The sequence below is a fragment of the Lathyrus oleraceus genome, chromosome 6 (assembly GCF_024323335.1).
Source record: "Lathyrus oleraceus cultivar Zhongwan6 chromosome 6, CAAS_Psat_ZW6_1.0, whole genome shotgun sequence".
In the NCBI taxonomy this organism is placed as follows: Eukaryota; Viridiplantae; Streptophyta; class Magnoliopsida; order Fabales; family Fabaceae; genus Lathyrus; species Lathyrus oleraceus.
In genome coordinates, this window is record NC_066584.1 from 335179480 (window position 1) to 335203554 (window position 24075).

The following is a 24075-nucleotide window of genomic DNA, read 5'->3' on the forward strand; positions in this document are numbered from 1 at the left end:
ACACTATTGAATGTCATTTCCTCCCCGTGGCCCTTCTCCATGTGGGGAATTGATATGATTGGCATTATTGAGCCCAAAGATTCGAACGAACATCGTTTCATTCTGGTGGCAATTGACTACTTCATAAAGTGGGTTGAAGTGACATCGTATGCGAATATAACCAAGCAAGTTGTTGTAAGGTTTATCAAGAATCAGATTATATGTCGGTATGGTGTGCCAAGTAAGATCATTACTAATAATGGATCTAACTTGAATAACAATATGGTGGAAGCTCTTCGTAAGACTTCAAGATTTCACATCATAATTCTTATCCCTACAGACCTAAGATGAATGGGGTTGTTGAAGCTACAAATAAGAACATCAAGAAAATCATTCAGAAAATGGTTGTGATGTACAAGGATTGGCATGAGATTCTCCCGTTTTCTTTGCATGGGTATCATACATCCGTCCACACTTCAACTAGGGCAAACCCTTTCTCACTTGTTTATGGCATGGAAGTTGTGCTCCCGGTAGAAGTTGAGATCCCATCATTGCGTGTCTTGATGGAAGCCAAGTTGACTGAAGTTGAATGGTGTCAGACCAGGTATGACTAGCTGAATTTGCTTGAAAAAAAGAGGTTAACTGCCATGTGACCTTGTGCTTAAGAAGATTCTATCTTTCAAATCGGATTCCAGGGGCAAATGGACTCCTAATAATGAAGGCCCGTATGTTATTAAGAGAGCCTTTTCAGGAGGTGCTTTGATTTTTACAACTATGGATGGTGAAGAATTCACACGTCCTGTGAATGCCGATGCAGTCAATAAATACTTCACTTAAAAAGAAAAGAACAGCTTGCTAAGTTGAAAACCTGAAAGGGCGACTTAGGCAAAAATGAGCATCTCGGTGGATTGAAACCCGAAAGGGAGATTCAAGCAAAAATTAGAGACATAAAACAGAAAGAGTTATCCCGATAAATTGACTACCCCACCTTGGGGAAATTTATGCAAAAATTAGGGATTATGGTAAGTAACTGCATTCTGTTGATCTTCAGTCTTGAAGACTTTCTTGAGCATAATGTTTGGTTCTGATTCATCTTCAGCCGAAGCCAAAAGCATAGTGGATAACAAAGTCGGTAGAAGGATTAGTGATCATTGTATTCAATGTATTCCTTTTCCATGTAAATTAGCATTTTTCAACTTTTTGTAAAGATCTATGGAGCCTTGTCATTTACAAACTACCATTCTATTAAATAAAGTTGAGCTTTTTATCCAACTGTTTCCACTCTTTTTTATTCAGCTAAATAGAATTCAATTTTATTGTGATCATTTTTTAGATTAAAGTTTTAAAATAAAAAATCATGTTTACTTAAAAGGAATTAAGTTTGAAAGAATCAATCGATTTCATTTAAAGGAATATCAACAGCGGTTTGAAAAGCGGTAAGCCCTAAATGCGAAGCATTGTTGGTTTTTCACCAAGCGGTTGGTATACTTATTTCATCCCCAACAACATTCCCGTAGCATTTTTAGTAGCCGAGTTTGGTTAGTTTCCCAGCTAAGTTTATATTTGTCTCCCGTGAGTTGTAGGCGCGTCCTAGTAGCAGTTCGCACAGTTCGGCATAATTTTGCTTCCCTGCAAGTCGCCATCAAAGTTATCCCTAACCTCCGTTAGCCCTGATTTTGAGCAGTATTGTAGTTGTCCCCTGCAGGTTTGTCTCCCATTTGATATGGTGTTGACCTAAAATTCCCCGCAGAGTTGATGTTGCAGTTTCCTCAGCAGATCCTCTCCTCTCTCTCCCTAGCCTGGGTTGACCTCTTTGAGGTGGATGATTCTTATGCATTCCTTTTGCACCTTGTTCTCTCTAGCAGTTGTTTCCTCCCTTTGTGGATTGGCGGAGAATTGTATCGATGATTCAGACCAGTGACATTTGTATCCTTTGTGATCGTTTTGTCAGCATAATCATCATATATACATATACATATACATATATATTCATTTCATTATTGCATTACTAATACACTTTGTGATTCATTATTTCTATGATCCTCTGCTACGGTGGTATACTTTTCCCCCCCATGCATATTTGGTTTGTCTGTCCTCTTTCAATTGTAGAGTGTCAGCCCCCTAAGCAGAAAGAATTTAACCTTTCTCATTCCCCACTGAGTTACTTCCTCGTGGATGATTATTATTTTCGTTTCCTACCCAGTTGTTTGTCTGGATGGGACTACTCCCCTTGAGTTATATCCATATCGGGTTGAGTCTTTGATTAACCGTTTCTTTCTAGATTTTGCCTAGATAGATGCTTTTGGTCCCCTTGAGAGTCTATTACCCAGTAACTGGTAATATTCTTCTCAATTTTTGCAGATTTTTACTTTTTGACCAATACCCGAAAAAAGTAACCCTTTTCTCCCCAGCGGATTCATTTTTCACGTTTCCTCAGGAAGTTTATCCTTGATATGTTCATCCTAACCGATGACAGATATTTTCTTCCCCTGCTGTGAGTTTATCCTTGATATGTTCATCCTAACCGATGACGAATATTCTCTTTTTGGTATTCTACCCAGTAAAAAGGTAGTTGTAATCCCTATTTTGTTCCCTAGAGAGTTAATCCTTGATATGTTCGTCCTAACTGATGACGGGTTTCCTTTCTTTACGGTCTTCTGCCCCGTAGCCGGTAGTTGTAAATCATGCTTCCCCTTGGAGTTTATCCTTGATATGTTCATCCTAACCGGTGACGGATATTTTCTTTTCGGTATTCTATCCGGTAACTGATAAATGTAATCCCTATTTCTCCCTGCAGAGTTTATCCTTGATATGTTCATCCTAACTAATGACAGATATCCTCTTTTTGGTGTTCTATCCAGTATCTGATATATGTAATTCCTACTTTTTCAGGCAGTTTATCCTTGATATGTTCATCTTAACCGGTGATGGATATCCTTCCTAATGTCCCCAGGCAAGTCTATCCTTGATATGTTCATCCTAACCGATGGCTGATTTTCTTTCCTTTAAGTCTATCCTTGATATGTTCACTTTAATCAGTGACGGATATTCTCTTCTTTCTTTAGTCTTCTGCCCAGTATCCGGTAGTTGTAAATCCCATTTGGCTTTTCACCCCCTAATTACCCTTAGCGAGTCATCCTTGATATGTTCACCCTAACTGGTAACAGATGTCCTCCCTGTCAGAATTTGTTATCCCCTTACCCAGTAACCGATAATGGATATTATACTTCTGTCCCTCCTGCGGACTTTCAGTCTCTCCGGATTCTTTTCCTTTGTGGCAATGTTTTTCCCCAGAGAGATTATTTTAACATTCATATCATTTGCATCATGAGGTCTCTTAGGGACCAAAATTTATTTCTATATGTTGTTATTGAAGCCTATTCTACTGAGTCGATGCGAAGAATTTAACCTTCATCTCCTCAGCTATAACGTCCTTAAATAGGGGAAGCTGTAAGACCCCAATTTTTAACCTAAGATCCCTCATGCTATTTCTCATCATATACATTAGCGTTGGGATCACACCTTGGTATCCTCCTTACCCCTCATTCATTGGGTTTGCATTGGGAGAGATCACCAAGCACCATTTAATTGTATCATACTTCATTTTCTTTTATTCTACTAACCAAAATACTAAAAAGTATGTCATTGTATAGTTTAACTCTTTTTTAGGAAATGCACATGCTCACCTATGCTCTATCAAGCTCATATCTAGGGTTTAAGACCCTCATTGCAAGGAGCTAAATCAAGAATTGATTTACTATATCTCTAAGTATCATATATGAATTCCCATGATCTTCACATGTTATTTTGATTAAGAAATCATCAAGAGTTTGGAATTGGTTTGCCTTCGAAACCCTAATTCATCTGGGTATCTTATGTAACTTCTTTAGCAAGTTTCTTCACCAATTGATCAAATATTTCAAGGGGTACTTCACATTTCATCAATTTATGCATATATGATCCTCCATGAGCCCCAAAATACAAGAGAATATCAAGATAGCATGTTGGTTCATGGTGGTTGACCAGAGGAATTCAACTAGTCAAAACTGGGGTTCCCTAGACCCTATCTCCTACACTTTTTGTCATATGAAAATGACTCCATGAGAAACATTACTCTAAATGATATTCCAAACAACTTTCATGTTGAGGTCTAGATATAGTTTTGCTTGGAAAGTCATTTTTTATGGTGAAAGATTATAGGTCATTTTGTCTAAACCCTAATTTGGAGGTCAACTTCCCAAGACCATAACTTGCTCAATATTTATGAGATGAAAGCTATTCAAGTTGCATGATCAAATTAAATATGTCTACTTCAACTTGGTGTTTGGAGGAAGAGCAAATTCAACTTTTAAATTCATGTGATATGAAGAAACATTATAGGTCATTTTGGACCAATACCATTGAACAAGTGATTTTCCTCAACTTCTAAAATGCATGACTCCTTCATGCTAAATCGAAATGACGTCATATTTGTGACCAAGTTAAAGGACTTTGAGAGAGATACAACTTTTATGAATGAACTTTTATCATTTGAAGTCAATAAAAGAAGTTACTCATGGTGGAAAAAGTGAACATATGGCTTGGTAATTAGAATTATTTTTGATATGTTTGATTTTCCAAACTTTCACCTCAAAATTCATCATGATCCAAGCTTCAAATTAAAAAGTGTTCAACATGAAAGTTGTTCCTATTGATCTAGCCTTTCCAAAATTACCAAATTCATGCCATTTGGACAAAGTATGTGTGACTTTCGCATGGCTTAAAGTTGAATGACCAATTGGCATATTTGAACTTCCACATTCCATACACGAATGCATGGCTTCTTAACATGACTTCATCATTGCTTGCACATGATTTTGGACCTGAATGCATCATTACATGGGCCTACCACACGCCCATGCATCCATGCAAGGCATTTTGCTCTTTTTGAACTTTGAAAAGAAGTGTGAAAATATCATTGTATTGGCCTATAAATAGAGGTGTTTATGCTCATAATTAAGGACCCTTGCGCGCCAGCTTTGAATCTCCAACTCTAAACCCCCACATTCAAAGGATAACCTTGAGGATTTTCTTTGAAAATGGAGTATGAATCTCCACTCTTTTGAGATTGTTGGTGTAAGCCCTAGAGGCCAATACTTTTGGTACTTGTATCGAATTATTTATTAATTAATAAAAGGTTTTTTCTTTATAATGATTGATTAATAAAGTCCCTAGAATAGCTAGTCTGTTTAATGTATCAAGTATGACTTAATCATGAGATCACATTAAACATAAGGACACTATTCTTAAAGTATCCGTAGTCGAGCTTTATTGTGAAGTGGGATAACATTAAAGCATTAAGACTATTATGTTTGTAGACTGATGATCACATCTCATGGATCATGGATAAAGAGTTATCAAGTCTTAAACATAGGTATGAATATTAAGAGTAATATTTATACCGGATTGACCCGCTATGAGAATACTATATAGAAAGTTATGCAAAGTGTCATAAGTTATTCTCATGGTGATAATGGTGTATACCACTCTTCGACCTGAAACCACTATGGATCCTAGATGTAGAGTTGAGTGCTTTGTTGCTGATCCAACATTGTCCATAACTGGATAACCATAAAGACAGTTGATGGGTACTCCACAAAGCTTGCTGAGGGACATGAGTGACCTAGATGGAATTTGCCCATCCTGCATAATAGGATAAATGTCTATTGGCCCAATATTGAACTTGACAAGGATGACACGGTCTATACCTTGTGTTCAATATAGACATAAGGGCAAAGGGTTAATTATACACATAATTATTATCACAGAAGGACTTGTCAAATCACATGACATTTTCGTGGCTTGGGTAGTAGTGATGTGTTTCTAGATACCGCTCACTGTTTATTATGTTAAATGCGTGATTTAATATAATTGCCAATGTTGCGAAAACCTACAGGCTCACACACAAAGGACGGATTAATGAGAGATACAGTAAATAAGGAACATCGTAAGGTACGGTGCACTTAAGTGGAATATGAAATATGGTAAGGTACCAAATACTTAAGTTATTTTGGGCACATTATAAGATATGGGCCAAGAAACACTTAAGTGGGCTTTTTAGCTTGAAGTCCACATAAGTGGTTCTATAAATAGAACCCTTGGGTAGAAGCATTGTCATTCAGACTAAAAACTCAAGTGAAGACTTGGAATTTCGTTTCCCTCTCTCTCTCACTCAAAGCCTTCATTCGTACCAGCTATCACTGAGATTGAAGGAATCCGTTCGTGTGGACTGAGTAGAGACGTTGTCATCGTTCAACGTTCGTGATCGCCACAAGAGGTAACGATTCTATCACTGATCATGCCCATTCGTAAGGATCACTAAATGGAGAAATTTTTAAATTCCGCTGCGCCTTGGATGGCAATTCTCCTTCAGTGGTATCAGAGTCTGGTTACGAAACCATGAATTTGATAATTGTTTTTGTTCTGTATTAATATGATTAAAGATAGAATGAATCAATGATTAAATTGAGATCGATCAAGTTATATATATGATATATGTAATCCTGATGCAAAATACATTATATATGATATAGTGTTCTCGTTTCGTTCATTCAAACACTCAATGGTTGTTTTCCTTTGAGCGATCAATGGTCATTTTCTTCTTGATCCGACATTAGTATGGTGAAGCAATGACGTGTTGATCAATCATACTGAATCAATAATCGAGATGTGTTTGACGGTCTGAAATTGGTGCACCAGGGTTAGTGACGGCACAAGGGTTGTGTTGTCAGAGAGTTATGCGATTGTGGTTATGACTGCACAAGAGTTGTGCTTTCTAAACACTTTTTGGAACAGTGTTAACTGGTTAGCGCATATGGTTAACCGGTTAACGCAATACGAAATAAAAATTTTAAGTTTTTCAAACAGTGTTAACCGGTTAACGCATTTGGTTAACCGGTTAACGCTAGACGGAAAACAGTTTTCTAAGAGATTTCAAACAGTGTTAACCGGTTAACGTATTTGGTTAACCGGTTAACGCAAGAGAGAAAGCAAATTTTGAACAGATTTCAAACAGTGTTAACCGGTTACTGCATATGGTTAACCGGTTAACGCAAGGCAAAATTCAGTCGTTCGGCTAACTCAGTGCTTTAAAGTATCAAGTGTTGATGAGAAAAATGACGTCGATTTTAAATGAATTGTTCATTAAAAATTTCGGCCAGGGGCGCTGCCCGGGCAGCGGACCCCCGGCTAACTCTACGTAGTGTGATCGGTCGTCGAAATTTAATTTGGTTTTAATTAATTAAAAGAATTAAAATTGATAATAATAATAATGTGTTTATTATTGTCTTGTGGTGATCGGTTATGGCCTTAGTTTTCCTTTTTTGTTTTGGTTTTTAAAATACAACCTGCGTGTCGTGCCTCTCTTTTAATCTCTCAATGTAACTTCTTTTCTCATCTCACTCCCTCGTATGTAAAACGAGTTTCTTTTATGTAATGTAATGATATGAAGAAAGCAAAGAAGTCAGTGCCAAAGGAGGACAACCTTGAAGATCTTGCTTGGAGAAGCTTAGATCGTTATAGGTTAGCTTAGGTTCTCTCATTGGCTTGGGAGAACAATTACGCTAGGGGCCATAACTGTTTCATTATGTATGTATGTATGTTGATGCATGTGAATGTATGTTGATGCATGTGAGAGGCGATTTATATGATAAATAAGCCGGTGAGATCAAAAAAATTACAATTCCCTCAAATTAAATATTAAGTTTATGCTTTCCAAGTTTTAACACTCATCAAGACTAGTATCGGATAATGTAGGTTTCGCCTACGCGAGGTGCATGTTCTATATTAGTAAGGTGCGATGGGATAATTGTAATATCCAACTGTTAAAAACAATGGGTCAAACTTAACTAAACAAATTATAATAATATTATATATGTTTGCTTTCCAAGTTTTAGCACTCATCAAGACTAGTATCAGATAATGTAGGTTTCGCCTACGCGAGGTGCATTTTCTATATTGGTAAGGTGCGATGGGATAATTGTAATATCCCACTGCTAAAACGATGGGTCAAACTTAATTATAATAATATTATATATGTTTAGAAGCAAGAGTTGGGAATGATCCATATGATGGATTGGAATAAGGAGTTATTCACCCAACTGAAATTTTCGAGAGTTGTATGAGATACAATTGGAAGGAGTTCCTACCTAAATAACCTAGTTTTGTGTAATCCGCCTACGCGGACTTAGAACGAAGTGAAATATGGATCTCGACCCACTAGAAAATCTTCCAACGGGATTTTCCGAATCAAATGATGAGGGTCATTTGTTTTGAGTTAAATAGTGGGAGCATATTTAATTAAAGGCCTAATTAAATATGTCAATGATACTTATATTTTCATTACTCCTTATGTAGATTACCATGACAACAAACACCTCTAACAACATCTTGCGATCAATCCTTGACAAGGAGAAATTGTCTGGGACAAATTTTCTGGATTGACACCAAAACATGAGGATTGTCCTCAAACATGATAAAAAGCTATATGTCTTGATGAAACCTGTTTCTGAAGAGGAACCTCCTAGTTCTGCACCTAAGGCAGAAAGAGATGCTTATAAGAAGCATGTCGATGATGCCAATGAAACTGCTTGTCTCATGCTAGCTACCATGAACTCAGAATTGCAAAAGCAACATGAGAATATGGCAGCTTTCGATATGATCGAACACCTGAAAATGCTCTATCAAGAGCAAGCAAGGCATGAGAGGTTTGAAGTTTCAAAAGCCCTTTTTCAAGGCAAGTTAGCTGAGGGAGCCCCTGTAGGTCCCCATGTGCTCAAGATGATTGGGTATGTGGAAAACCTTGAGAGATTGGGTTTTCCCCTCGGAAAGGAACTTGCGACTGATTTGATCTTGCAATCGTTGCTAGATGGGTTCAGTCAATTTGTCCTAAATTTCAATATGAATGATATGGACAAATCGCTTCCTGAACTGCTCGCCATGTTAAGAACTGCCGAGCAGAATCTGAAGTCAAAAGGGAAGTCCATTCTGATGATCGGAAATGGAAAGAGACAGAACAAAAGGCCCACTAAGCAGGGTGATAAAGGGAAAGGCAAGGAAGTTGCCAAACCCAAACCCACCGTTGCTGCTTTAAAGCCTAGTGGAGGCATAGCAAAAGAAGGCAATTGCTTCCATTGCGGTAAGACCGGACACTGAAAGAGAAACTGCCCAAAGTACCTGGAAGATAAGAAGAATGGAGTAGAGACTTCAACTTCAGGTATTTTTGTTATTGAAATTAATTTATCTACTTCTGCATCATGGGTATTAGATACTGGATGCGGTTCTCGCATTTGTACAAATGTGCAGGGACTAAAAAGGAGTAGAGATTTGGCAAAAGGTGAAGTCGACCTACGAGTTGGCTATGGAGCAAAGGTTGCTGCCTTAGCCGTAGGAACTAATGTATTGACTTTACCTAGTGGTTTAATAATTCAGTTAGAGAACTGTTATTATGTACCTGCAATTAGCAGGAATATTAGTTCCGTTTCTTGATTGGACAAGTTTGGTTTTTCATTTATAATAAAGAACAATTGTTGCTCAATTTATTTGAATGAAATATTCTATGCTACTGCATAAATGAACAATGGACCATATGTCATTGATCTTGAAATGCCTATTTATAACATTAATACTAAAAGGATGAAACCTAATGAGTTAAATCCAACTTACCTTTGGCATTGTCGATTAGGCCACATAAATGAGAAACGCAATTCCAAACTCCATAAAGATGGACTCTTGGACTCTTTTGATTATGAATCATATGAGACATGCAAATCTTGTTTAATTGGAAAGATGACAAAGTCTCCATTCATAGGAAAAGGTGAAAGAGATAATGATCTTTTGGCCCTCCTACATATTGATGTATGTGGACCACTCAACATACCAGCCAGAGGAGGTTTTCAGTACTTCATCACATTCACTGATGATTTCAGTAGATATGGTTATGTGTATTTAATGAAACATAAATCAGAGTCCTTTGAAAAGTTCAAGGAATTCAAGAATGAAGTACAAAACCTAGGTAAGAATATTAAAACTCTTCAATCAGATCGAGGTGGTGAGTATTTAAGCCTAGAGTTTGAGGACATCTGAAAGAGTGTGGGATCCTATCCCAACTCACTCCTCCTGGAACACCCCAATGGATTGGTGTATCTGGGAGAAGAAAGAACCATGTTAGACATGGTCCGATCCATGATGAGTCACGACGATCTTCCAAACTCCTTTTGAGGACATGCACTATTGATAACAGCTTACACACTTAACCGTGTTCCATCCAAAAAGGTTGAGAAGACACCATATGAGATATGGAGTAGTAAGAAACCACATATGTCTTACATGAAGATTTGGGGTTGCGAAATTTATGTCAAACGACAAATTTCAACTAAGCTTGAGCCCAAATCTGACAAATGCTTATTTGTGGGGTATCCTAAAGAAACAAGAGGGTATTACTTCTACAATCCTTCTGAGGGCAAAGTGTTTGTCGCTCGAACTGGAGTTTTCCTAGAAAAGGATTTTATTTCCAAAGGAATCAGTGGGAGGAAAGTAGAGCTTGAAGAAATTAAAGAATCACAAGGCCAGCGCAGGTCAAGTAGAACAAGACCAGCGCAGGTCAGGAAGGATACGTCACCTACCTGAGATATATGGATATCTGATCAAGGTGATGTATTACTCATGGATTCATCAAAAACGAAGATGAGCCTTGTGTCTACAAGAAGGTTAGTGGGAGCATGATCGTGTTCCTGGTATTATATGTAGATGACATATTACTCATTGGAAACAATATCCCTACCCTGCAACAAGTAAAGTCTTGGTTGGGGAAATGCTTTTCTATGAAGGACCTAGCTGAAGCAGCCTATAAATTAGGAATCAGAATCTATAGAGATAGATCATAAAAACTGCTTGGCCCAAGTCAGAGTACATACATAGACAAAGTGCTGAGACGCTTTAATATGCATGATTCCAAGAAAGGATTCATACCTATGAAACATGGCCTGTGTCTATCAAAAGCACAATCCCCTTCAACTAAGGAAGAAAGGGATCGTATGAATAAGATTCCATATGCATCTGCAATAGGATCTATCATGTATGCCATGTTGTGTACTCGACCAGATGTCTCGTATGCTTTAAGTGCAACGAGTAGGTACCAATCTGATCCTGGTGATGCCCATTGGGTAGCTGTCAAGAATATCCTTAAGTACTTTAAAAGGACTAAGGACTCATTCTTGATATATGGAGGTCAGGAAGAGTTGGCTGTAATTGGATACACCGACGCTAGCTTCCAGACAGATAAGGATGACTTTAGATCGCAATCTGGTTATGTGTTTTGCTTAAACGGTGGCATTGTGAGCTGGAAAAGTTCAAAGCAAGATACAGTTGCTGATTCTACAACCGAGGCCGAGTATATTGCTTCCTCAAGTGCAGCAAAGGAAGTTGTTTGGATCAAAAAGTTCATTAGTGAACTTGGCATAGTCCCTAGCATTGTGGATCCCATTGGTCTCTATTGTGATAACAATGGTGCTATCGCACAAGCTAAGGAGCCTAGATCTCACCAACGATCCAAACACATACTTAGGCGTTATCATCTCATTCGAGAGATAATAGATAGAGGATATGTGAAAATATGTAGAGTACCTACACTTGACAATATTGTTGACCCACTGACAAAGCCTCTTGCGCAGCAGAAGCATGATGGCCATACTAGATCAATGGGAATTAGGGGTATGCCTGATTGGCTCTAGTGCTAGTGGGAGATTGTTGGTGTAAGTCCTAAAGGCCAATACTTTTGGTACTTGTATAAAATTATTTATTAATTAATAAAAGGATTTTTCTTTATTATGTTTGATTAATAAAGTCCCTAGAATAGCTAGTCCGTTTAATGTATCAAGTATGACTTAATCATGAGATCACATTAAACATAAGGACACTATTCTTAAAGTATCCGTAGTCGAGCTTTATTGTGAAGTGGGATAACATTAAAGCATTAAGACTATTATGTTTGTAGACTGATGATCACATCTCATGGATCAGGGATAAAGAGTTATCAAGTCTTAAACATATGTATGAATATTAAGAGTAATATTTATACCGGATTGACCCACTATGAGAATACTATATAGAAAGTTATGCAAAGTGTCATAAGTTATTCTCATGGTGATAATGGTGTACACCACTCTTCGACCTGAAACCACTATGGATCCTAGATGTAGAGTCGAGTGCTTTGTTGCTGATCCAACATTATCCGTAACTGGATAACCATAAAGACAGTTGATGGGTACTCCATAGAGCATGCTGGGAGACATGAGTGACCTAGATGGAATTTGCCCATCCTGCATAATAGGATAAATGTCTATGGGCCCAATATTGAACTGGACAAGGATGACACGGTCTATACCTTGTGTTTAATATACACATAAGGGAAAAGGGGTAATTATACACATAATTATTATCATAGAAGGACTTATCAGATCACATGACATTTTCGTGGCTTGGGTAGCAATGATGTGTTGCTAGATACCGCTCACTGTTTATTATGTTAAATGCGTGATTTAATATAATTGCCAACGTCGCGAAAACCTTAAGGAACATCGTAAGGTACGGTGCACTTAATTGGAATATGAAATATGGTAAGGTACCAAATACTTAAGTGATTTTGGGCACATTATAAGATATGGGCCAAGAAACACTTAAGTGGGCTTTTTAGCTTGAAGCCCACACAAGTGGTTGTATAAATAGAACCCTTGGGTAGAAGCATTGTCATTCAGACTAAAAACTCAAGTGAAGACTTGGAGTTTCGTTTCCCTCTCTCTCTCACACTCAAAGCTTTCATTCGTTCCAGCTAGCACTGAGATTGAAGGAATCCGTTCGTGTGGACTGAGTAGAGACGTTGTCATCGTTCAACGTTCGTGATCGCCACAAGAGGTAACGATTCTATCACTGATCTTGCCCATTCGTAAGGATCACTAAATGGAGAAATTTTTAAATTCCGCTGCGCCTTGGATGGCAATTCTCCTTCAATATGAACCTGCAGTGAAGGTGAATTTCTAAATTTTTCATCTGTTTGATTCTTACTCTATTCTCCATATTTTTTGTTGTTTTTTGATTGTCTAAAGTCCTATCAATGTAGGCAACAAGATTGAGTTTCTTTGAGGTCAAATCGAAGCAACTCAGATCGTGATCCTCAAAATTCAACTCCCTGTATCTTTCAATATACTTGGAGTTAGGTAAAATTGAGGCCAGATTCGAGATCCTGAGTATTTTTACTTTAAATTCTTGTCCTCCTTTTTCATTTTGGTGATGGTTGAGGGTGGACCAGTTCGGTGAGGTCCACCGGAGAAGAAGACCGGAGCTCTGGCTCCGGCGATGCGTTGGCGTATCTCCAGACCACATGATCCTTCTATTTTGTTTTAATCTTGAGCGCCCAAATTGATTACCATGCGTGTGGCACAATGACTAGGGAACATCATGGAATGCACGCTCTGATCCACCTGATATGCCACCTCAATTAATGAGGGAGATCAAGTGGCCCGCGTTTTTTAGCATTTTCTGATTTTCATTTTATTTGAGTTATTTCCATTAATTCATATTACTTTTAATATTGATCCAAAAAATATGGAACTTTCACCAAAAATTCTCAAATATTTTTCTCTTTCATTTTCTGAATTAAAATTATTTTTTGGCTTAATATTAATATTTTTCATGATTTAATTGTTTTTGTGCATATTTTTAATTGTTTAAAAATACTTTTAAGTTTCCAAAAATAATGACATTTTTTCTCCAAGGTCCTTTGACCTTGTTTGACCTATGATAAATCTTATGGCCATTTATTTGGTGTTTTGATGAGGTTTTAGGATTTTTACCAACCATAATTTAATTTAATGCATTTTTAATTGGTTTTTAATGGTTTAATTGCAAATAATTTATGTTGAGCTATTTGTGTTGACTTGTTCAGTTAGACTTTTATTATTAGGTCTTTGTCAAGGTTAATTTGACTTTGTTGAGTTAAAATCATTGAATTTAGAGGATTGATGAAATGTATGTTTCATCTCCCAAAAATGAATGAATGATTTAAATTTGATAAAAGTCCTCCTTTGACCAATTTGTGTTGATTTCATTTCCTCTCCCTCTTCATCTCAATCCCATTCTATCTCCATCCATTTTATTGACCTATGATATCTCTATATCCTAAGGCTATTTTATTGTAAAATTAACATAAGTATGAATGAGATTAGGTCCACCCTTTTGTCATTTTATTTTAAGTGTGGTATGTTTTAGGAGTATGGTTCACAATACCATATCTCTAACATGCATTAACACTAACATTTCTATTCCCCGACCTCAAATAGTTGTGACTTCTACATAAGTCCAATTATGATTGCTTAACATAGCGCTAAATTTTGACACAAAAGGCATAGCATTCTAGTAAGTGAGATTGTAAGTCTCCCCCTTTTCATGGTATTGTGTGGAAACTTGACATTTTTTCCTTCCTTATGAAGATATCTTGGTTCAAGGATCCATGCTTGTGAATAATGGGTTGGGTGTTCTCCAAAGAATGACTTAAACAACAAAAAGCAAAAGCAATACTAACTTTTAATCAACTAACTTTTAACTAACATTTAATTTCAAGCCCTTTACTTTTATTCACTTTAAATTCAAGTCTTTTTTCATTTTCCATTATTCACACCATTTAACTTGTTTATTTTAATGTCATTTTCACTTTGCTCACTTGAGCCTTACTTTGTGATTATATTGTGATTGTATATACTTGTTTGTGTATCTTGTTTGGTTTTGTGGTCTTTTGACCTTAATGCACATAATAACAATAAAAGCCCTAAAAATGGATTTATGTGAACTGTTGGTTTTGATCTGAGACACTGGATTTATAATCAGGCAACACTCCCTATGCAAAAGGACTTGGCCAATGCCAACTTTTCTGAAAACAAGTGCTTGTAAAGTGAATTTTCATCTGATGCAAGTATTAAGATCCCATTTGAATTCATCTGCTACATGGTTTTATTGCAGCTGTTACTTTGAACCTGTGTATAAATGCCTATCTCTGAGCCATTCAAGGATTATGTCATTTGATGCATGGAAGTTTAAGAAGAAGACTATGAAGTTGCTTTCTTGGATGTGGCTATCTTTATTTGATGCCTTTCTCTTCATCTTGCTATTTGTGTATTGATATTGCTTGATTCTAAAGCCCAAGAGAAATTTGGGTTTCTATATGACATTCTTGTCTATTGGATTGCATCCCATTGGTCAGATCTTTTCAACTCTTAACTTTTAATTTTTGCTTAGGATTAGTCTCTTCATCTCCTCCCACTTCTTAAATTTCAAATCTCTCCCCCTTTTTAAAATCTTCTTTGCTTGTGATTTCTAAACTTAGACTTTATTGCAAATTAGAAACTTTGGCCTTATGCCATTGCATTTCCAAACTCTTTTCTTAATCAAACTTGTAAATAAATCTAACCATATTGACTTAAAATTTCAAAAGACAAAAAGAGCTAACACCCATTCAAACTCTTTTAGGCTGTTTTGCCTTTTCTTAAACCTAAACTTTTGTTAAAAGCAATGCACTCACTTTGAAATTGTTACCATGAACTACTAGGTTTTGATCCCTCATTTTATATTGGTACGTAGACACAAGTCCGAAGGTCTTGTCAAACACAAAAAATATAATTAATGAATTCTTTTCTCATCCCCACACTCTATTTATTACAAACATCATTTTATACCAAAACATATGTACACACAAAAAAGGGCTCCCAAGGAGTACCTAGGGCACTTTGGGTGTTAACACATTCCCTCTGTGTAACCAACCCCCTTACCTGTAATCTCTGACATTTTATTAGTTTTGATTTGAAAACATCTTATCTTTGGGTTTTGTTCGAATTTTTCCCTTTTCCCTTGAAAATAATAAAAGCGCGGTGGCGACTCTGGTTTAATTGACGTTAAGTTTATCCATAGATTAATGGTCATGAATTTACCACTACAGAGACTTTTAGTAATATTTTCTTTGACTTTGTAATAAGCTTAACGTGTATTATATTTAAATCCTTTTCAAAATACAGAGTTGTGGAGCGACATCATATGTTGAACGAAGTTAGAAATAAAAAACTCGCATTTTTACGTCTATTATAAGTGGAGTACTTGTGCCATTCATTTATCTATAATTACATGTGGCTATATATTCATGTAATGTTTAAATTTGTAGATGAGGAAACAAAAACGAGATAACGCGTGTGGGATTTTTGTCATGAAACACATGTTAAACATAGTCTCTGTCAGCATTGTTGATTTTTGCGATCAAACATATATATATATATATATATATATATATATATATATATATATATATATATATATATATATATATATATATATATATATATATATATATATATATTAATGTTTAAGTTTGTTATTATTTCAAATCATGTGATCCTTAATTTCTTTAAATTTTTTATATAGATGTTTAATGATAATACACCATTCTCACAAGAAGACTTTAAGACATTCGTACAAACTGGACATCTTCCTTCAATGCATTTTATAGGCTAGAGGGATCACATTTAGTTTGAAATATATGTTTGCAATATTTTTGCTTTGATGTAAATAATATTTACGTTTGTTTAACATTTTGGTAGTATATTGAAGTTATATTTTAGTTACAAAAATATTTGTGTTTGCTGGTCCATATTTTTGTTGTGGTAAAAAATATCGTATAAACTACATAAACTAAAAAAATATGCATATGTTGAATAATAAAAAAAAATATTTAAAACAAATAAAGTATTTCACAACAGTTGAAACAATAAACCGTGGTGAAAAATGGTGCGTAAATTATTATTTACCATGGTATGACAACTCATGACTTTCATATATTTCAAGACGGTTAATTAATATGATTGCGGTTATATGTCGCCCGTTACCTAGATTATCATCACAGTCACACGCCTGTGGTAGAAAGAAGAATACTTACTACCATCCTCTATCTTACCATAGTGGTGAAAGGACCTTTTTGTAGTAGTGTATGGTGATAAGTAGTTTACTTACTATCACACTCTTAGTTACCATGAACTATCACCCGTGGTTAAATCTCTGTTCCAACCGTTTTAAAATATGTGTTTTGTAGTAGTGGTCATGCCCTTTGGCTTAAAGAAAGTTGTTGCTAGGTACCAAAGAATGGTGAACAAGATTTTTGAAGAAGAAATGAGTGGGATTTTAGAATTATACATGGATAATATAATCATAAAATTCAACCAACAGCATTTGCACAATAGTCACCTCACTAGCGTATTAATCGGGCATGACAATACAACATGAAACTATTGTAATTTATTAAATACAAGTGTGTTCCAAAATGACAAATGGTGGAAGTGAGTTAATGCTAATAAATGCATGAGATAATGTCCCAAATTGGAAGATTTACTCACTTTGTAAGTCCTTATAAAGAGTTAATATCATTAACTTAACAAAAGGACAAAAGAGGATAAAGTGCCACATGAACACATATGGTGGTCCCAAGCATTATGCCACTTGTCCCAACCTTACAACCACTCGCCGGTGTCGCCACCGGCAACACCGACTCCGGCTCCGACTCCGGGACCGGGACCTGGTCCGTGGGCGTAGGGCGCTAGTGGCGGCTTGTAGACGGCACTTGAGCACTTAGGCACGTCGCATCGGAGCAATCGGGCTATTCGCGACGTTAATGAGGCGGCGCCGCTCCGGCGGTAGGCCGGCCTTCGGCCGGGCTATTATCGTTGTTCCCTTTTGGTCAGTGCCTACGATTTGAATTTTGAATTCAGAGATTGTAACTCTTCATGAGATGTTGCAAAGGTGAAACCATGCAACTGTTGGTGAAACATGCTGCAGGCCAACCATTATGATTATTGGAAAAGGACATTGCTTCACCAAGGGTCGCTACCTTGTGAAACAATATCAGCATGGCCTATAAAAGCATAAACCCGGGTTCAAAATACAACACACAAAAATCCGAAAATCCTCTAAATAATTCCAGACGCTCTTCGCTGCATTCGGGTTTTCATCGGTCTTGTGCAAACTCGATAAGGCTGAATTATCCTGGGTATTCCTGCATCAGAACTCTAAGACAATCGAGAGTGCTTGAAATACTATAAGGAAAGTGTTGCGTTCACGATTCAAACCTGGATCCCTCTAATCTTTCCGAAATTTCTAACAGACTTATAGTAGCTCAAATCATGGCCACCGACGCTTTTGTTTCAAGCATCAAACTGATGAACCAGGACCTTGTTAAGTTAGATCGTTTCAATGGAACAAACTATACCCGCTGGCAAGACAAAATGACATTTCTCCTTACCGCCCTGAAAATTCAATATGTCTTGGATCCTGATCTGGAGGCAATTCCAAAACCAACTGAGAATAACACCGATGAAGTAAAAAAGGAGAGAAAGAAACGAAAAGCAGATGAACTGCTTTGTCGTGGACACATCTTGAACACATTATCTGACCGTCTCTATGATCTCTACACCAATACTGCATCCGTAAAGGAAATCTGGAACGCACTCGAATTCAAATTCAAGGCCGAAGAAGAAGGTACGAAAAAGTTTTTCATATCTAAATACTTTGATTTTAAGATGTTGGATTCCAAGCCGATTCTTGCACAAGTACACGAGTTACAGGTTCTCGTGAATAAAATAAAAGCCGTGAAAATTGACATTCCTGAAGCATTCCAAGTCGGTGCAATAATAGCAAAATTGCCACCTTCGTGGAAAGGATGCAGAAAGAAATTGTTGCATAGTTCTGAGGACTTTTCTTTGGAGAAACTTCAGAAACACCTTCATATCGAAGAGGAAACGAAGGATCGAGAAAAAACTGAGTCTGCTGGATTTGTTAAAGCTAATGTTGTTGCCGCTAAAGGAAAGAAAAAATATGATGGCATGAAAAACCATCTCGGCCCTAGGAAAGAACACAACAAGTTCAAAAATTCTGGTGGACCAAAAGGTACTAAAAATGGTTGTTATGTATGTGGCAAACCCGGACATTATGCTCGAGATTGCAGGCACAATAAGTCCAAAAATGAGGTCAATGTTGTTCATGCCGATGACGACATAATCGCTACGATAAGCGAAATTATGGCAATCAAAGGCAAAGTGCAAGGATGGTGGTATGACACATGTGCAACTGTGCATGTATCTTATGATAAAACAACATTCAAAACTTATACCGAAGTCAATGATGGACAAGAAGTGCAAATGGGAAATGAAGTGCGATCTAAATTCGTTGGAACAGGATCCGTCGAACTCAACTTCACTTCTGGAAAGAAAGTCACTCTTGTTAATGTGCTTCATGTTCCTGATATGAATTGAAACCTTGTTAGTGGGGACTTATTGGGAAAATCGGGTATTAAATATATATATGAATCGGGAAAATTAATATTGACCCGTAATGGTATATTTGTAGGAAAAGGATATTTCGCTGAAGCAATAATCAAACTTTGTACTACCGACAATATTATTAATGAAATTTCTAATTCTACTTATATGCTTGAATATATTTCCTTATGGCACTCTAGATTGGCACATATTGGTATTAGTACTATGAATAGACTAATTAAATCCGGTTTGATATCATGCAACATTCATGATTTCGGAAAATGTGAAATATGTGTTAAATAAAAAATGATAAAGAAACCTTTCAAAAGTGTTGAAAGAAAAACAAACGTGCTAGATCTTGTGTACTCTGATTTGTGTGAATTTAATGGTATGTTGACCCGTGGGGGGAACCGTTATTTTATGATGTTTATCGATGATTGCTCTAGGTTCACACATGTATATCTCTTAAAGCATAAAGATGATGCTTTTAATGCCTTTAAGACATATAAAGCAGAAGTAGAAAATCAATTAAGTACAACTATAAAAGTACTTAGGAGCGATAGAGGCGGAGAATATTTCTCAGCAGAATTTGATGCATATTGTGAAGAATATGGCATCATACACGAATGTTCTGCGCGCCGCACACCACAACAAAATGGCATGGCTGAAAGAAAAAATAGAACATATCAAGAGATGATAAATGCTATGTTAATGCATTCAGAATTACCATTTAATTTATGGGGTGAAGCACTATTGTCCGCATGTCACATAATGAACAGGATTCCTTTAAAAACAACTGGTATTTCTCCATATGAGAAATGGAAAGGAAGACCACCAAGTATTGATTATTTCAGAGTGTGGGGTTGTATAGCTTATTACAAGAACATGGATCCCAAAAGGACAAAATTGGGTCCTCGAGGAATCAGATGTGCCTTCATAGGATATGCACCAAATAGCAAAGCATACAGACTTCTAAATCTAGAGTCTAATGTAATTGTTGAATCCAGAGATGTGTAATTCTTTGAAAATATTGTCACAAAGGATAAGGGACCTGAAAATCCCACAATTGAAGAATCTCGTGACAAAGATTCGACACGAATTGTTGAAACACAATCAGAACCAAGGAGAAGCAAAAGGGCATGAAAAACTAAGGATCTAGGACCAGATGAAATCAATTCCCAACTCATTTCTCTTTATTTAGTTGAAGGAAATAGCAAGAATGATGTTCATAAAATTCCTATTATTCTTCAAGTAGAAGATGATCCTAAAACATATAAGGAAACAGTGGCTTCTAGGGACACTTCTTTTTGGAAAGATGCTATCCAAGATGAAATGGATTCAATTATGTCAAATAATACTTGGGAACTAGTTGATCTTCCGAAGGGATCAAGACCCATTGGATGCAAGTGGGTGTTTAAAAAAAAAGTATCATAGTAACGGTACATTAAACACCTACAAGACTAGACTAGTAGAAAAAGGATTTAGACAAAAGGAAGGTGTCGATTATTTTGACAAATATGCACCGGTAGCAAAAACTACGACAATTAGAATCCTGTTTGCACTAGCTTCCTTGAATAACCTTATTGTTCATCAAATGGATGTTAAAACAGCATTCCTAAACGGAGATCTCGATGAGGAGATCTACATGGAGAAACCAGAAGGCTTCATGCTTCCTGGAAATGAACAAAAGGTATGAAAACTTGTTAAGTCTTTATACGGTTTAAAACAGGCACCAAAACAATGGCATCAAAAATTTGACACCGCCATAATTTCAAATGGGTTTGTTCCAAACTCTTGTGACAAATGCTTGTACACAAAGGTGCGTGGAAGTGTTGTGATATTTCTATGTCTGTATGTTGATGACATGTTGATTATCAGCAATGAAATGAATGGAATATTAGAAACAAAGAAACTTTTGACTTCCACATTCAAGATGAAAAATCTTGGACTAGTTGACACTATACTAGGGATCAAAGTAAAACGAAATAGTGGGGGTTATGAACTTAATCAAACACATTATATTGAGAAAATGTTGGAAAAGTTCAAACACCTAAACTTTAAGGAAGTAAACACTCCATTCGATCCTAGTGTCAAACTTCAAAAGAACAATGGGAGAACCGTGGCACAACTGGAATATGCAAGTGCAATTTGATGTCTAATGTACTTAATGTAATGCACCAGACCTGACATAGCTTTTGCAGTTAGTAAGATGAGTAGATTTACTAGCAATCCAAATTATGAACATTGGAAGGCCATAACTAGGATTTTCGGATATTTGTTAAAGACCAAAAATATTGGCCTTCATTATGGTAAGTTTCCTGCCGTACTAGAAGGATATACCGACGCAAGTTGGATATCAAGTGTTGGAAATTATAAATCTACAACTGGGTGGATATTCATATTAGATGGAGGTGCGATTTCTTGGAAAATCAAGAAACAAACATGCATTACTCTCTCTACCATGGAATCAGAGTTTATGGCTCTTGCGTCTGCTAGACAAGAAGCAGAATGGTTAAGGGACCTCTTATTGGAGGTTCTGTTAGCTAAAGACAATGTTTCAAAAGTATTGATACATTGTGATAGTCAAGCCACCCTGGCTAGAGCGTTTAGTGAAGTGTATAATGGAAAGTCTAGACACATAGGTCTTAGACACTCTCTCGTGAGAAATATGATAAAGGATGGGATCATTTCACTAACATATATACAAACAAGCTATAATTTGGCTGATCCATTTACTAAACCACTGGCCACAGATTTAGTAAAGACTACCTCAAAAGGTATGGGATTAAAACTCCTTGAATAAGGGTTCCGACAATGATAGCAACCCAATCTGAAGTTAACACATCTTAACCTAAGATTCAATGGGTAACAACAAGTCGTTGATTCGGAAGGTTATGCAACATTCTGCGATAATGTTGACGATTACAAACTGAGGGTTGAGTTTTCAAAGAAACTCTTAATGAAGTTCTATATCAAGAAGAATACGTATCTCAAGAAATAGATACGAATTGAACTTCACCTATATGAACTTCAAGATGGTGTCGTCTTAAGGTGAGAGTTGGATATTCTCTCATGAAAAATTCATGAAAACAGGAAAAGCACATGGCCATAAATAGTGCTAGGCGAGATATGTAGGCGAAGAACCTCTAAAAGTGTGTGTATAGCAACGCCGGTCTGATCACATGGGATAATGGTTCAAAGCATAGCTACCTAACGTTCCGATTAGGCTTTGCGTTGTCTTTACTAAGGTTAAGTTCAAATCGAAAGATACCTAACTGAATTAACACTTTTTGCTTTCTATATTCTGAAATTGGATTTGTCATTATTAGAACAAGTGGGGGATTGTTGTAATTTATTAAATACAAGTGTGTTCCAAAATGAAAAATGGTGGAAGTGAGTTAATGCTAATAAATGCATGAGATAAAGTCCCACATTGGAAGATTTACTCACTTTGTAAGTCCTTATAAAGAGTTAATATCATTAACTCAATAAAAGGACAAAAGAGGATAAAGTGCCACATGAACACATATGGTGGTCCCAAGCATTATGCCACTTGTCCCAACCTTACAACCACTCGCAGGTGTCGCCACCGGCGACACCGGCTCCGGCTCCGACTCCGGGACCAGGACCGGGTCCGTGAGCGTAGGGCGCTAGTGGCGGCTTGTAGACGGCACTTGAGCACTTAGGCACGTCGCATCGGAGCAATCGGTCTACTCGCGACGTTAATGAGGCGGCGGCTACTCGCGACGTTAATGAGGCGGCGCCGCTCCGGCAGCCGGCCGGTCTTCGGCCAGGCTATTATCGTTGTTCCCTTTTGGTCAGAGCCTACTATTTGAATTTTGAATTCGGAGATTGTAACTCTTCATGAGATGTTGCAAAGGCGAAACCATGTAACTGTTGGTGAAACATGCTGCAGGCCGACCATTATGATAATTGGAAAAGGACATTGCTTCACCAAGGGTCGCTACCTTGTGAAACAATATTAAAATGGCCTATAAAAGCATAAATCCGGATTCAGAATACAACACACAAAAATCGGAAAATCCTCTAAATAATTCCAGACGCTCTTCGCTGCATTCGGGTTTTCATCGGTCTTGCGCAAACTCGATAAGGCTGAATTATCCTGGGTATTCCTGCATCAGAACTCTAAGACAATCGAGAGTGCTTGAAATACTATAAGGAAAGTGTTGTGTTCACGATTCAAGCCTAGATCCCTTTAATCTTTCCGAAATTTCTAACAGAAACTTAACCTTGAGAAATGCACTTTCAGAGTCATGATTGACAAATTCTTAAATTTCTATTTGATAAAAAGAACCATCAAATCAGACCTCGACAAATGTGAAATATTATATATTATACATTTTAATATTTAAAATATTATAAAATATTTAATATTAAAATATAATAAGACATTATTATTTCAACACTAACGGTAAATATATTACAAGGTAAATAAATTGTCATGTATAGCATTTTACTACCTAATCATATTTACAAGTGTTTTGGTTTCATGCATAAGAGAGATTTTTTTTTAAAATAGCCACATTTTTTAATTAATTTTTGAAAAAATCAATTTTTTAAAAAAATTACTGGATTAACCACTTTTTTAAACAGATGCGCCAGATCAACTAGCGAATCCATTTTACTACCATTAGTGCATGCTTTCAAAGCATTGCATGGAGGTGTCAAGGTTGTTGGTGCATGCGTGTGTCTTGCA